This window comes from Malaya genurostris, chromosome 3 (assembly GCF_030247185.1).
Source record: "Malaya genurostris strain Urasoe2022 chromosome 3, Malgen_1.1, whole genome shotgun sequence".
NCBI lineage: Eukaryota > Metazoa > Arthropoda > Insecta > Diptera > Culicidae > Malaya > Malaya genurostris.
The window spans coordinates 295,478,314-295,495,049 of NC_080572.1; the positions used below are offsets into that span (position 1 = coordinate 295,478,314).

The 16,736-nt window shown below is 37.9% G+C and overlaps 1 protein-coding gene across 3 annotated transcripts in view; it reads right to left on the reverse strand.

The window, feature by feature from the left end:
* Nucleotides 1-16,736, reverse strand: part of LOC131438776 (RNA-binding protein Musashi homolog Rbp6) — a 1,824,137-nt gene that overhangs the window by 1,587,039 nt on the left and 220,362 nt on the right. The gene's annotated exons all lie outside the window — the stretch shown is intronic.

Genomic DNA, 16,736 nt, shown 5'->3' on the forward strand with positions numbered 1-16,736 from the left:
CGTGACGATGCAGTAAAGATGATGATGGAAAATGAAATTTTCTTTTCATCAGTCACGGGAGATGAGAGGTTTTCGACGCTTCAGCTATTCAGCGTTTGGCCGTGTTGCAAAAGCGTCGGGGAAAAACCCCGGAAGGCGGAATGTAAATATTGCATTCCGGATTGGAACCGGTCTGCTCTATCATCTGGTGACAGTGGAGCCATGGATTCATCTCGTTTGAGTCCGATATATTATTTACCTGAGATAGTGACAGCATACTGCTTGTTTTGTGATTGATTCAGTTTTAGTTTACTCGGCTATGGAATTTGATGAAATTGAAATCGATGAGAGTCATAGGTGGGGGTCATTTTGTTCAAAGATAGCACCTTCGTCATTTCCAAAGTCGATGTTTTCTTTGATGTTCGTAAGAGGTGTCGTTCTTATCGTTTCTGTGTTACAGTGCGGTGTGCTCAAGCAGGTTATGCCTGATTGTGCACTTTTTTCAGTACTAAAGTATGCTTCATTTAGAATTGTAACAAACTTTTGCTAATATTGTTGCGCTCCTGGTGGACGGATTTGGAAGTTCTTGGCGCCCACGTATCGGGAATTTTGTCAGCTTCACGTATGATTTTTGACATTCCGCAAATCGACTGTACTTTGTAAACAATCAACATGGAAACCGAAAGAATGGAAAAAAATTGTGCACAGTTATTTGGAAAATCCATTGTGGTCTGCATCTAGGCTAGCTAAATAGCTGAAATTGCCCAGAAATACCGCATGGCGCTTAATCAAACGACATAAGGAAACATTGACGACGATTCGGGAGCCTCAAGCGAATCGTCGGAGTGAAACTGTCGACCGGAAACTGCGTGGTAAGATTTTGAAGACGATTTAGAGGAATCCTAATCTGTCGGACCGTGATTTGACCAGAAAATTCGGTGCTGCCCATAGTACCGTGAAGAGAACTCGACTCTGGGAAGGAATCAAGTCGTATCGAGCTAGCAAACAGCCAAATCGGACCATAAAACAGAATAGTGTGGTCAAAATTCGTGCTCGGAAATTATATGACCAGGTGCTGACCAAGTTCGACGAGTGTCTTCTGATGGACGATGAAACCTATTTCAAGGCTGACTTCGGGCAAATCCCAGGTCAAAAAGTTTACTTGGCAACGGCTCGGGGGGATGTTCCATCCAAATTTTAAAATTTATGATTTGGCAGAGCATTTGCAGCTGGGGCAAAACAAACGAAAGTTTTCGTTACAAATAAGAACTATACCAAAAAGAGTGTCTCCAAAAACTAATTTTACCGTTCATTCGATCCCACGATCATCCCGTAATGTTTTGGCCAGATTTGGCAAGCTGTCATTACAATAAAATCGTTCAAAAATGGTATGCAGAGAAAGGGATCCAGTTTGTTCCGCAAAACCCTTACCCACCCAACTGCCCCCAGTTCCGTTCTATTGAGAAATACTGGGCAATCATGAAGAGGAGACTCAAGGCAAAAGGAAAGGTTGTCAAAGACATCAATCACATGACGACCTGATGGAATAAGATAGCTAAAACGGTGGACGAAGAAGGTGTGCGCCGCCTAATGAGCCGTGTTACAGGAAAAATTCGAGAATTCCTTCGAAACCGTGACGAATAATTTCATCCGTATTTTTTCTTAAAAGTATGAAGCAAACGCTACATTTGTATGAAAAAAAAAGCTTGAATTCAATAATAAATAACTGACACACAGGCAATTGTCTTTGTTCCAATTCTATCTGAAGCAAGCTTTATTACTGATTGAAGTGACTCAGTACAATAAATGTCATATACAATTCGACTCAGTTCGACAAACTGAGCAAATGTATGTGTGTGTATGTATTAATGCATGTAACAAAAATATGCACTCGATTTTCTCGGAGATAACAGGACCGATTTTCACAAACTTAGTTTCAAACGAAAGGTTTCTTGGTCCCATAAGGTGCTATTGAATTTTATCCAGATCGGACTTCCGGTTCGGGAGTAACGGGGTAAAATTTGCAAAAAAAAACGAATAAAAAATGCACTCGATTTTCTCAGAGTCCGCTCAACCGATTTTCTTCAACTAAGATTTAAATTCAAGATCTTATTGTACCATAGATCGATATTGAATTTCATCTGGATCCGACTACTGGCTCGGGAGTTAAAGGTTGAAATGTGTAAAATGAACTAAAAACGTGAAATCGATTTTCTTAAAGGCCGCTTGTACAATTTTCACAAGCGTAGGTTCAAATGAAAGGTCTTACAATCCCATATAATCCTACCACATTTCATCCGAATACAACTTTCGGTTTCGAAATTACAGACTAATAGGTATAAAAATTTCATTTTCAGGGACGTTGTTTTATACATGACACTGAAAACTCAATCAAATACATTCAAAGAGCCGTAGAATTCTTGAATTGGACAGATTTGGTTAGTTGATGATCAAATACCTTGATTTTAGGTATACCGGGTCTTCGATCCAGATTCCGGAAGTATCGAAAAAAAGTTATTATGTAGATATTTGTAAGAGGAAAAAATGTTTTACCCCTAAATTTATGCTAGATGCATATACCCATTTTGATTTATATTGCGTTTCGTCTTCGACTCATCAGTGCGTAGCAGTTCAAGTTGAACTGCTAGCGCGACCTGACGGCTCAACATAAACTGCTAGGCAGACGTAAAATTAATGCTTTTTGAAAAACACTATTTGCTATTACACCTGAGTCTAATGTATAAAATGATGTCTCAGACGAAACCAATTTCGGCTTTCTAGCCGTACATATTGTAGATAATTGTAAGAGGAAAGTGTTGGTGGAAAGTATTTTTCAAAATGCATTAACTTTACGTCTGTCTAGCGGTTTATTTTGAGCCGTCAGGTCGCACTAGCAGTTCAACAAAAACTGCTACGCACTGAAGAGTCAAAGACGAAACGTAAAATGAATCAGTGATCATGTACTTCAAACCGGAAATCACTCCAATTTCTTAGAAACCGCTGAACCGGTATTCATAATTTTAGATTCGAATGAAAAGTCTTGATCCCACAGCCTGTAATTGAATATGATCCAAATCGCACTTTCGGCTTGGAAGTAACAGGGTAAAATGCACAAAAATTTGAAAAAAGTGCACTCGAATGTCTAGGAAACGGTCAACCGATTTTGTCGTGAATGACTAGGAGGTGCCTTTTCATTCTCTTGTTGTATTAAACGAATAAACATCATGTTTGCCTTTCTCATATAAAAATGTTATGCAATCAATGTGAAAACCAACTTTTGAACTGAGGCCCGTAGGACCGAGTGTCATACACTATTCAACTCAGTTCGTCGTGTAGCAAATTGTCTGTGTATGTAACCGATTTTTACAACCTTAGATCCAAATGAAATGTCTTATGATCCAATACAAAATTTTTGAATCTTTTTTGGATAGGACTTGTGGCTCCGAAGTTATTTGGTGTGTGCAAAATAAATGAAAATATGTGTACTAATTTTTTTCAAAGATGCCGTGACCGATTTTCAATTTGGTAAAATTATCTAAACTGGCCGATTTTCAATTTGGTAAAATTATCTAAACTGGCCTCAAAACTACTCCATTTGATAGTCATTATTAATTGACGGTTAAAAAACCCGATTCCGGCTATCCTGGTTCCCGGTTTCTGATTCCAGAGGCACCGTAACTAGTGGTCATATTTTCCCAAATGAATCTCACTCACTTTTCTCAGCGATGGTATAACCGATTTCCACAAACTTATATTCAAATGAAAGGTCCTGTGCTCCCATTAGGAATTTCGGAATTTTATCCGGATCTAACTTCCGGCTCCGGAATTATAGGGTGAAGTGTGTTTGAAATTTTTACACTTCACTCTATAATTTAAATTATAGGGTGAAGTGTATTTAAAACTATAGGGTGTAGTGTGTCTAAAACTGCTCCGATTGGTAGTTATTATCAGTAGACGGTCAAGCAACTCCGGTTATTCCTTGAAGAATCGAAGAAAATTATTTTGAAGAATACCACAGTATTATATATTATTGTATAATTGATATGAGAAGGGCATCATTACACCACTAGGCGGATTAAAACAGGTTTTTATATTCAGTTTTCGGTATGGCCATCAGAGCCATCTGCGATTTTTCCATAATCTCATCTCGGGTGCGGAACCGCGTTGGAAAAAGTCGCAGGGAGCCAAATCAGGTGCATTCGGTGGTTGCTGAAAGGTATTCATTTCGTTTTTAGCCAAATGTTCACGAATAACGATGGCATTGTGTGACGGTGCGTTATTTATCGTGGTGCAAGATCCACACGTTGTTTGCCCACAAATCTGGTCTTTTTCTGTGAATAACGCTCGAATAGTAAAATAACCCTTGTAATCAATGAAAACAATAGTTTCGATACGTGAAGCTTTTTAAGCTGTGCTCTAAAATATCACGACCCTGTTGATTAGTCAATAACAATAGTTTGGAAAATGATATTTCAAAATCAAATACATTCGTAGTCTTCAACAGAAAACATTGCTTATTATCTAATCCACATTGCTTCCGGGGGATAGCAAATATTACTGGAATCAAAATTAGATAAAATTTTCGAAAGAATCATTTCTATGGCCCTTATTACCGTTCTCACTCCACTTTCACATTCACTTCACTTACATGTCATTTCACATGATTTTACCTATTACCGGTATCACGCACAGTGAAGTGATCACTGTGGTGGAAAAAACTAATTTTTTCAACAAAATGTTGGTGGCGTGATGTTCATAATGACATCAAGTTCATTCAAGTAATTACTTTTGTCTCAGAAGCGACTTCCGTAATAAGACCTACATTCACTTCACTTGATTTCCACCGTGAAGTGATACCCATAATAAGGGTCATAGACACTTCACTTGGTTTTCACCGTGTAGTGACACCGGTAATAAGGGCCTATGTGTTTAAAACGAGAACTCTTCAGCATAGTATTTTGGCTTGATTTGCTTTTAGTACGGGTTCCTTTTTTTCAAACATAATTGTTCGACTGTGACTGTGACACTGCTGTTGTTCACTTTTGTACTTTTTGTTTTAAATTTCTAAAACTTAACGGAAGGACGACATCTCATTATCATTTTTCATCTGCCTAAAACTTTTTATACTGTTGCTATCTCTCTGCTTTCTGTGGCGAGAAAAATTTTTCCAGAATCAGAAAGAATCAAATTCAATTTGAATAATTTCGCCCACCCTTATCAAAGTCACTTCTGAACATATCAGCCAAAATGATTGCTGGTCCATTTAAAGGTGATAAAATCGTACAGCACCCCGTAGGCACTTTGGTGCTCCATCAATCAGATTACTGTCTAAAACTGCAATAATCCATTGGTCATTTCGAAAATCCAACCGACATGGACCGACATGTGCCAAAATCCTGCTGTCGAAATAAACCATTTACTGGCTGGAAGAAGCAAACCCGATTTGTAACACAAATGTGATAAGCTGAAATCGATGTCCTCTACGTTTGATTAGCAAAACCAGGATAATCATCCCTACGGTACCCGGCAGAAGCAGAAGGGGGGAGGGGTGAACTTGTATGACGAATTCAATTATTTGCCACAATTGACCTCTCTACAATCCGCCTCCACCGAATTGCCAACACATCGTTCAAATGCATCATCAGCAATGCTGAATCGTCGATAAAGTTTCAAATGATGATCACCACATTTACGACCTGGTGACAGTTTCGAGCACGGGGCTCCTGGCTGGGCTCTGAAATCAACGCACACCGCTCAGGACTCCAACCCCAACCACACACAGCTAAAACACAGCAAACAATAAATCAAAAGCCCATCATTTCCGGATGTTGTCCGGGTGGGATCGACTGCATAGTACGGTGAAATTCGTCATTTGCAGCACATTCCGAGAAGTGCAGTATGGTGGGAGCATCTCGTGCGGGCTTCCGAGTGCGTTTATCCGTCCGGTTAGTGGGTGAAATGGAACTGTGGTACCAAACCCCCACCCACTGTTTGCCACCAGATTTATTATCAAATATTTTCACAGTGATTTCTGAAGCCGCTTCCAGTGTTTACCGAGTATGAAGCACCTGTTGTTGCTGAACTCATTTCTGATTGCCAGCCACTACTAACCGTCCTATCGATAATTGAATACCGACAAATACGTTATACACTCTGCGCTTGCTATGATTGTTGCATGCCCTGCAAGCTCCGAATATGCGCTACACTCAAACAAAACGTATTGTGAGATGCGTGAATCTTCTTTCATGATGCATGAAAAATCGAATAAAATATTTTATTTTTGAGATTATATTGCTAATAAAAATTGCATAAAATTATCTCCAAGTGAACGTCGTACAGTGTTGTTAATAATTATAAGTTTTCTATGGAAAATTCACGATTTCACGGACTCTCAATCACTATTTTATGACGCACATGCGAGTTTTTCGAGGCATGAAATCGCAATATTTTTTCCCGAGTGCATTTTGTCAAAACCAAAAAGTGCGGCTATAGTTCACTCATTATTGCAACGATAATCCACATTAATGTCATGAAGTCAAGACGCATTAGCTCTCGAGCCGTTCACCAAATGGACTACGTTTTGCAACTAAGCTCATGTTCGTAGTTCTATACCATCGCTTCGGTTGGTTGGTGTGAATGCTGGTGTCTTCTGCTACCTCTTTTGCTATTTGCTTTGCCAGATTGGTTGAGTAAACTAGGTACGGTGGGATTACACATATATTTTCGAGCATAAGAGACATAAAATGTAAAAGAATTTATGGTATAGCCGTTAGGATTTTGTTAGTCAGTGCACATATTGTCAAATAATTTTTCTTCCCAAACTAGGAACGGTTTAAAGGTTCAAATTCTATTATTGAAAAAGAAAAAAATGTTTTCTACAGGGTGGGAAACCCAATAACTTTTGACAAAATTGTCAGATCCACGAATCGAATGTTAATTTCGGTCGTTATTGAGCCATGATAAATGATTTTGTGATGCCCATTGTTCGTAAAAATGGTTTGAATGGCTAATGGTTCAACAGAACGGTGCAGCATGCCATACAGCTCGACCCACAATCGATTTGTTACGAGTTATATTGAAAAACGGTGATTTTAACTTTCCCCGACATCACCCGATTTAACGCCACTGGACTTTCTTGAACCAAAATAAATTATAATCAAAATGAAAATAAATAAAAAAAATTTATTCGTGTGCCTATTTTGTTCAGAGACAAATGCTTCCACTTGAAATGGGGAATAATTTCACGGATATAGGAATATTTTAGACGGTTCATCTAAAACGACTATCGCACTTAGGAACAAAATCTACAGCAACGACAAAAATATTGGTGTGAAGGGGACGGGTATAGCGTGATGGGTTAGTCGATGCCTTTCACGCCCCACCTGGGTTCGATTCCCAACCCCGCATCTAGGGTCAGAAAATTTTTCTGGTCCGAAGAGGCGAATGACCTTAAGGTTAAAACCTATATAATCGAAAAAAAAATTTTGGTGTGAAGGCGACTCGTAGTAAAACAAACAAAAATTATATAAACAAGTAATTCAGTTTTTGTTTTCGTACGAGACATCAAAGTGTCAGCCATTCAGCTTCTGCTATAGCTGGATCTATGATTAGAGGTTCAAAATTTAAGTTAGAAGTAGAATTCCGAAAGTGCAAAACAGAAAACGTAAAAATAATGAAAACGGTTATGTGCCCTAGCACAAAATTTGGCTAACCCCTAAATGACCATACGTGCATCGGCCAGAAATAGTCGAAAACACGTTTTCGTTCGGCACGTCAGAAAAGACATTGCACTTCGTTGCAAAACAAAAAGTGTTCTGTAAGTAGCAGAAACTTTACGTCTGCTTAGCGGTTCAAATTGAACTGCCGAGTTTAGCACTAAGCAGTTCAATTTGAACTGCTCTGCACTGATAAGTCAAAGACGAAACGTAAAAATAATGAAAACGGTTATGTGCCCTAGCACAGAATTTGGCTAACCCCTAAATGAGAAAATTGAAATTAGGGAAATGTGCAATTGGAGAAATCAACATGGAAAGTTGAACGTTGAACCCTTCACACAAAAATTGTTTGATTTGTTTCACAGAAGTAATATTATGAAAATGAAAACCGGACATGAAACTGCTCAAACGAGCCTTTTTTGCAGCCAGTTAAAAAAAACCGACACTGAACATAGTCCTTTCAGGTTTTTGAATTGATTTCAATAACTGTAGCACGAATGTGTTATTTTTTTTATTTTGTAACAAAAACACCAGAAAACTCTTGTCTAGCATATTCAACAAAAACAGCCACTCTGTAGCAAATGTAAAACATGACAATTGTAACCAAATTTAAATGTTACTTGCGAATTTTGGTCATTGAACATTAACAAGTTAAAAAGTATAAAAGAGTGAAAGAGTGAAAGAGTGAAAGAGTGAAAGAGTGAAAGAGTGAAAGAGTGAAAGAGTGAAAGAGTGAAAGAGTGAAAGAGTGAAAGAGTGAAAGAGTGAAAGAGTGAAAGAGTGAAAGAGTGAAAGAGTGAAAGAGTGAAAGAGTGAAAGAGTGAAAGAGTGAAAGAGTGAAAGAGTGAAAGAGTGAAAGAGTGAAAGAGTGAAAGAGTGAAAGAGTGAAAGAGTGAAAGAGTGAAAGAGTGAAAGAGTGAAAGAGTGAAAGAGTGAAAGAGTGAAAGAGTGAAAGAGTGAAAAAGTGAAAGAGTGAAAGAGTGAAAGAGTGAAAGAGTGAAAGAGTGAAAGAGTGAAAGAGTGAAAGAGTGAAAGAGTGAAAGAGTGAAAGAGTGAAAGAGTGAAAGAGTGAAAGAGTGAAAGAGTGAAAGAGTGAAAGAGTGAAAGAGTGAAAGAGTGAAAGAGTGAAAGAGTGAAAGAGTGAAAGAGTGAAAGAATGAAAGAGTGAAAGAGTGAAAGAGTGAAAGAGTGAAAGAGTGAAAGAGTGAAAGAGTGAAAGAGTGAAAGAGTGAAAGAGTGAAAGAGTGAAAGAGTGAAAGAGTGAAAGAGTGAAAGAGTGAAAGAGTGAAAAGTGAAAAGTGAAAAGTAAAAAGTGAAATCATTGAAAACAGTGAAAACAGTGAAAACAGTGAAAATAGTGAAAACAGTGAAAACAGTGAAAACAGTGAAAAAAGTGAAAACAGTGAAAACAGTGAAAAAAGTGAAAACAGTGAAAACAGTGAAAACAGTGAAAACAGTGAAAACAGTGAAAACAGTGAAAACAGTGAAAACAGTGAAAACAGTGAAAATAGTGAAAACAGTGAAAACAGTGAAAACAGTGAAAAAAGTGAAAACAGTGAAAACAGTGAAAACAGTGAAAACGGTGAAAACAGTGAAAACAGTGAAAACAGTGAAAACAGTGAAAACAGTGAAAACAGTGAAAACAGTGAAAACAGTGAAAACAGTGAAAACAGTGAAAACAGTGAAAACAGTGAAAACAGTGAAAACAGTGAAAACAGTGAAAACAGTGAAAACAGTGAAAACAGTTAAAACAGTGAAAACAGGGAAAAAGTGAAAAAACGAAATAGTAAAAAAGTTAAAAAGTTAAAAATAAAATTAGTGAAAAAGGGTTTTTTTTTTGAAAAGTGAATATTAAAAACAGAAGATAAAATATTTAAGATCGAAATTTGAGATTGCGTAAAAAGCCTGCTCGGAGAACTACTTAGGCCGTGGACGGTACATTTCTACTTTTATTTAGAATTTAACAGTCGAACGGTTATATTTCATCGAGTAGTTAAATTTAACTGAAACTGCGCTCCATTTTAAAGTTTGACGGATGGAAAGTTATTTCGGTTGATTTTGCGCTCAAAATAAAATGATATCAAATGGTAAAATAATTGCAATACAGAAAACGAAGAACTTCGAGAAAAACTTACTTCGTTCGATAGTGTATTGATATTTTGAATGGGGTACTGAATGTATAAAAATAAATTACTCATAAGTAACTTTTCTTAATTACCTGGACACAGAATTATTTGGCAAGATTTATTTTTCAGTGTCGGAAATCAACCATCAAACTGTCAAAAGTAAAAGTATGAGCGATGAGACAACGACAAAATAACTGCTCGGCTGTCAACTTTTAACTATAGTTGATGTAATGATATCGAAAATCTATTCAAAATTGATAAACCTGACCACTGTTTATACGAGTTGATTTTTCGGTATTTTGAATTTGGACCTCTATATGGAAAACAAAGCCGCAATCCTACATCAAAACTACACCAAACTTTAAGATTAAAACCCGTTTTGCGTTAGGGCACATCGCCAAACCAAGAACTCATCCATTCTCGGTTGCGATTATTTTTCATACATCGGACAATCGCAAACGTAGTGTCCCTATAGAAGTGATATTTATGATGTGGTGTACCACTTGGCCTCACAGAGTCGTATTTTAAGGGTCTAAGCGATTCGAAAGTTTTGCTGCTCCTGGTAATCCATCATCATAACCTGCAATTTTAAGGAATGTGTATGTGTGTGTGTGTGAACATGTCAGTGAATGCATACACACATATATCCATTCCAACCGAAAGCGGTTCCCGGTCGGTGTGACGATTGTGGTAATGGCAGTGGTACAAAACGCGGCTAAATGTTGCCACTGAATGAACGTATCTGACATAAATGTAAATGATAAATTTTCATCCTCTTGTAGAATACATACAGAATAGATTCATGCAGCACATGTCACTCTACAACACCAAGGTTTCAAAAGAAGGCCAACAGAAGCTACACACTCTTTATGTGGTCCCCGTCTGCAGCATTGAATCAACGCTGGGTAAACGAGACGAAACAAGCCAAAACCAGGAGACAGCAAATTACTCTGCATATCTGCTGCTGCTGCTCCTGACTGTTGCACATGTCCCACTGCACTAGGACGGGAAGCTTTCGTATCAAGAAATGTATATACAGAATCGCAAATTAAAATCCCTTACAAAGGGACTCAACACATTCGCTGGCAGTTAAACTCCACCCAGACCCGACCCGGGCCTTGGGTCTTCCGGGATGTCGTCGTTCCAGTTCCAGTATGGAGGTGTCTGTCAGGCTCGGCCACCGTTCGGTCTAAGGCTGTGCGATGAAAGAAGAATGACGTCGTTTTTCATCATCGTGTCATTAGAAATTCATTCGGAACTTATCTTGGCGCAGTGGCAGAATTTTGAAAAGGGGTTATTACTTTGAATCTCCACCATTTCTCGCATGTCAACCATGCAATGTCGCCGTTCCTCGCCGCAGTAAAGTACACACAAACCCGGCACCGATTAGGCGTACAGCGGCGTTGTTATTTTTAACGTGAAGTGATCGTTTCGAACCTGACAGTCTCTGTTCGAAAACCGCGGTGACTCGGAATCATAAAGCGAAGTGATGGCCGTATTGAAAAAAAAAAAATATTAATAGTATTCATTAATTTACTGACACTGGTTGACAGTGTTCATAATTAGAACTAATTTCACGAAGATTTTGCTATACCGGTTCAAAGACCCATTATGCTTGGAACAATGACAATGATTTGGACATAAGTAACTTTTTCAAGGGATTATCACAAATCGCTTCATCTCCCATTTCAGCATATTCATCAAAACACCCGCAGGTGTTCTTTTCTCAGTTCAGTCGCGGCGTGATTCAAATTTCTTGACACCGATCTTCCAATTTAAGAGGGTCAACTGCTTACTTGCCTTCGTTTGATTTCGATCAGTGATGCCAGCTCGTTACAAAAGAATTTCTTCGAATCAACGGAAATTCGATGACATGCGATCAAATAAATCGTTTAATGGCCAGGCCAGAAGTTTCATTTGTTTTTTTTTCTTTTGCTAAATTTTTATATATCGGAGGATCTGTGCGTTGCAACAAATTTGTTTACACGGAACCACGAATCTGATGGAAATCGAAATATATAAAACACATTTATTATACTTACAGATATCACCCAAAAATGGTGAAAATATTCGTCAAAACAACACTCGACCACATCTTTGATCATCTGTCAAAAAATGTTGTAATTCAATTCAGAAATTTCGACATAAGGAGTGTATCGAAAATAAGCTATCCACATACATTTGTGTTGTACGCACGTATTTGTGATGGTTTTTTATGTTCAGATCACAGCATGCTGTGCGTTTGTATGTCAGCTTTCGTTTGTTTACTTGTTTGTGCGGTTGAAATAATGCGTTTTCAAAATGTCGCGTATTGAAAAGGAAGTGAAAATTGAGGTTATGGACACATGGCTAGATGAGAAGGGTATTACTATGCGAAAATTTGCGAAGCAGTTTGGAATTCATCATGCCAGTGGTAAAACCATCAATAATAAGTTTGGGGAACACTATTCTTTTGATGAGCTACCACGAAGAGGTAGAAAACCCGGTTCTACCAATCCGAAGCTGGAGCAGAAAGTGGTATCTCTAATCATGAAGAACAAATCAAAATCGATACTTGATTTGGCCAAAAAAGCAGGAACGAGTGTCGGAATGATCAAGAATGATCAAGCGTATCAAGAAGCGAAATCACCTGACGACCTACAAGAAGCAGAAAATCTCGAAACAAAGTGTAGAACAGAAGAAGCGTAATGTATGTAAAGGAGGACTCAAAAACCCTTCAAGGTCCACAATACTTCACTGTCATCGTTAGGGAGAATGTGAGCGATGCGGACAGGTCGATTCAAGTGGAGAAATTCGTTCGAAAGGTACTGGTATGGCAAGCCATAAAAATTGACAGATTCTGAACCATTGCGAAATGGCAGCGATTTTTGGTTGCGTCCATACTTTCTGGGACAGTCTTTAGTATGTATACTTTCCTTCGGTATTGTAATGTAACCATGATATTTTTCGCGACACTTTTCTGTGGATATCAGAGCTTAATTGTCACGCATTCTCAATGACAGAAACCATTCCAACAACCTCATTTTCAATATTTTACTGTCTCATTCGTAAATGACCAACACCAGAACAAACGAAGAGCGACGAAGCATTTTCGTTTCTCATTGAAAAAATGAAAAAGTTTAATTGCCCACATCACTCTTTCCTCTATGACAAGACGAAACCAAACTAACGTCAGCAGTATTCCAATTCTCATTCTTTCATCGATGTATTGAAAATCTGTGACGCTTGGCTATAAATAGTGACTAAAATATGATAAATCGAAGTAATTCTATCCCAGAACCTCTTTGGAAACCAAAACCACTACAAATACGAGCACCACCAGGTAAAAGTCATTGTGAAACCTTTTTCTGCCATTTTCGATTCTTCAAGCTTCGGTTGAATACCGACACTGCATACTATGGGATTTTTACTGAAAACCGCAAATGACTGGAAAGGCAAAAGAAAGAAGGAACACAATTTTAAAACTACTGTTCCGCTTATGTCATTGACTGGACATGGACTAGCGGTGGAATTCTGTAGTCGCTGTCGAAATCGAAAAGTGTTCATAAATTTCAGTATTTAAAAAATCGGATATGTCTTTCTAGCCAACTTAAAACCGTATTTTAGCGTTCCGAAGCTCGTTCCCATCTCATGTCGCCCCGAGTATCTATGCTGATGAGTGCAATAAAATTTCATTTTCGATCGAACAGTATAAGATGAATATAAAATGTATGGTCACTGACTGTCAGCATATCCCTTCTCATTCAGTTCACTTTTGTTGCCATACTCAAGTGAAGCTCCCAGAATTCATCACCAATTGAATAATCGTGCCTAGTCATTCGAAATTTTGCTGGCTCTGTTTCAAGTGCCAAGTAGTCTATCTGTTACATTGTCTTCGCTGTTGGTGGTGAGCAAGTTAGAATGAATAGGCATGAACATCAACTCAAAATCAGAAAATCTCACCGGACAGAGTTATAAATAGAGGGTGACGGTTCACTTTTGAGTTATGGATTATCGACAATTTTCAACTGTTTGAAACTGTTTATTCTCTAATTGATATTTCTGCAATCTTGACTGGTTTGCCATTTCATCTATTATCTTGACCCAATTCGAATGTTTACATGAACCTCATTTGAAGGACGCTCTCTCTTTCAATTGTAAGAGATATTTTATTTCAAGAGATCAACTGACGGTGGTTAAACTGAGCTTCGAATTAAAGAGAAACGAAATGCTACCCGTTCGGTACGGCAGCGAAGGTTGGGTGTTAGAGTGTGAAGTTTACTGCAGTTAAGTGATCGTCAGTGTGTTCCACATTCGATTTCGATTGAATTGAATGCAGTTTTCCTGCACTGATGCTGAAACTGGTCGTCGATCGGGTGCAATTTGGCTTAGACGTTACTAAAAATGTGGCGAGGGTGACAATTTGTTTGCCTGGTACATGCCTGTTTGAATTTAAAAAATTTGTTAAAATTCTTTCAAATTGATCAAATAGCAGACTAATACCGTATTCCTGAAGAGTGTATTATATCTTTTTAATGCTGTCTGTAATATCAGACCCTGTCAGCTTGGAGCGAAATCAATTTTCAGTTCAGCAACGCCATCGCACGGCATCACATTCAACATATTATGTCAATTGTATGGGTACGCAGTGCTGCTATTTTGGCGCGCACGAATTTGACATTTCTCTCCCCTACTTCTATGTATGCGATTGGATGCGGACTCGCCTGAGGGCGCCATGCGCGCAAAAAAGGATGTTGTTCGGGATATGTAAGAGCTGGATATCTTGTTAATATGATGTCTTTGGTAATATGCTCTAATTTACCCAAACTCTCCGTCAATTTATTGATTTGGTTTTTCATCAAAAGCTGTGTTTTCTTTGTATTATTCATAGAAAACGCAATAATAAGCATTTTTTTATCTAATTCAAGAAGAATTACACGTCCGATGCTACGAAATACGTTGTCGGACCTTTAACAAAAATGTTTTCATATAGAAGAGTCTATTGGAATAGTATTCGGATATGTGCAATATTATACTATTTCCAGAGGGTATAACTGGCTGGTTCTTAAATTCTGGATAAGATTGGCAAGAAAAAGGATATTGGATTTAGACAGGAGTACTGATAAGATGCAATGTATGAATTAGTGAAGCTCAAATATATAAACTAAATACGCATTGATTGTTTCCAATCCGCAAGCAAGAAATTTGAAGGATCTTTGCAATATTTGAATCCATTTGATGCAAACATTGCATACAGACGGGGCTCGGTCAATGGAATGATGACGCCAGAACACGATTTGCTCTATATACACCAACTTGAGTTCAGAATCAAAGTATTTTGCATGTATAAATAACACTTATATCCGTACTGTATTTTACAGTATTGTACTGTATTTTCGACATAATTCTGAGTACTGTTTTTTTTTTACCCTCATATGTACTATATTTCAATTTGTACTGTATTGTCCCATAGAAACGTACTGAAAATAAATACAGATTTTTTATACAGAATCTTTAACGCATCACTGGTATTCAATACCATATTCACTTCATCTCTCTTTCACTAAAAATTCAAGAAAGAGGATACAAAAGTGAAGCGTATCGTGCACAACCGATAAAACACTGCATCTAGAAGTTAATGCAATCAAACCACACTGGTGTCAAAAGTTAATTTCGTCAGACTCAATATAAGTATAACTCTAGTAATCTCTACAAAACCAGTAATTTTAATTCTTTTTGAATAAGAAAAGATATTTATGGTTTATTAGTGTTAGATTATATATTCCCTCGAAATCGTTTCCTTATGTTGGTGCAAAAGCATGAAGAAAGATGTGAACACTGCTTAAACACAGTATTTGACAGCAAACTAGAACCAAAGAAGCAAAAATTGCGGCTTCAAGCCAATTGTATGTAACTTTTTGTGAATAAATGATATCTCTATTCTTATTTAGTGTTTCATGAGCAATGTCTTTGCCTTTTTTTTTGCTCACTAAATTAACGATAGGGGCGACAAACCTTTTTTTCCGGGACCTGTATGTTCCACCAGTATAATAAGCTGGTTCAGAAGACTGAAGGTATGGATGGTTTCGATACGGTAAGAAATGAAACATTTAATGCAAACTCGAGTATTGGTAAGATTAGAAAATGTTAATTATTCATACCAAAATGAAAAACATAAACTAAATGACGCGTCAATTGCTTGCCAATTGCAAGGCATCGAAAGTCTTTATGTAATGTTTGAATCCATTTGATGCAAACATTTCATTTAGACGGGGCTGGTCGATGGAACGGTGCGCTCGGAACATGATTTGCTCTGTACACTAAATGGGTCATCTGAATTCGATTGAGTCAACACCTCCCTGAGTCCTGGACTAAAGTTATTTGCATGTATAAACAAAACACATGGGAACAGTTTTTTTCTCTGTTAGCTGCTGCCAGACAGTGGGGCTTGGGATAGGTTAAATACACATACTACCTCGATCAAAAAGTTTCCGGAATCACCACCGTGTGGCGCTCTCAGTCACCCGACTAGATTTTTTTTAGGTTGCAACATCTGCTAGTAATATTCTAACAAATTTTCAGCTTGATACTTGAACAATTGTAAAAGTAACGCTGTATTGAGTATATCTGTCATTGTGCGTTTCATCGATTTTGTACTATTTTCAATATGAAATTGAATTGGCAACAACGAGTTTGCATGATTTTCAAGGCCGAATCTGACCCAACATTCATCAAACTGGAGATAAGACGTGTATTTACGAGTATGACATGCAATCCAGACATCAAGCGTGTGAACGGTGTACACTGAATGAGCCGCGACCGAAAAAAACACGTCTTTTTCAGTCGATAAAGAAGGCGATCCTCACACTTTACAAGGGTAAAGTGTGTCATGAATTCCTTCCACAAGGCCAGGCCCGTCAACAAGGAGTTTTATTTG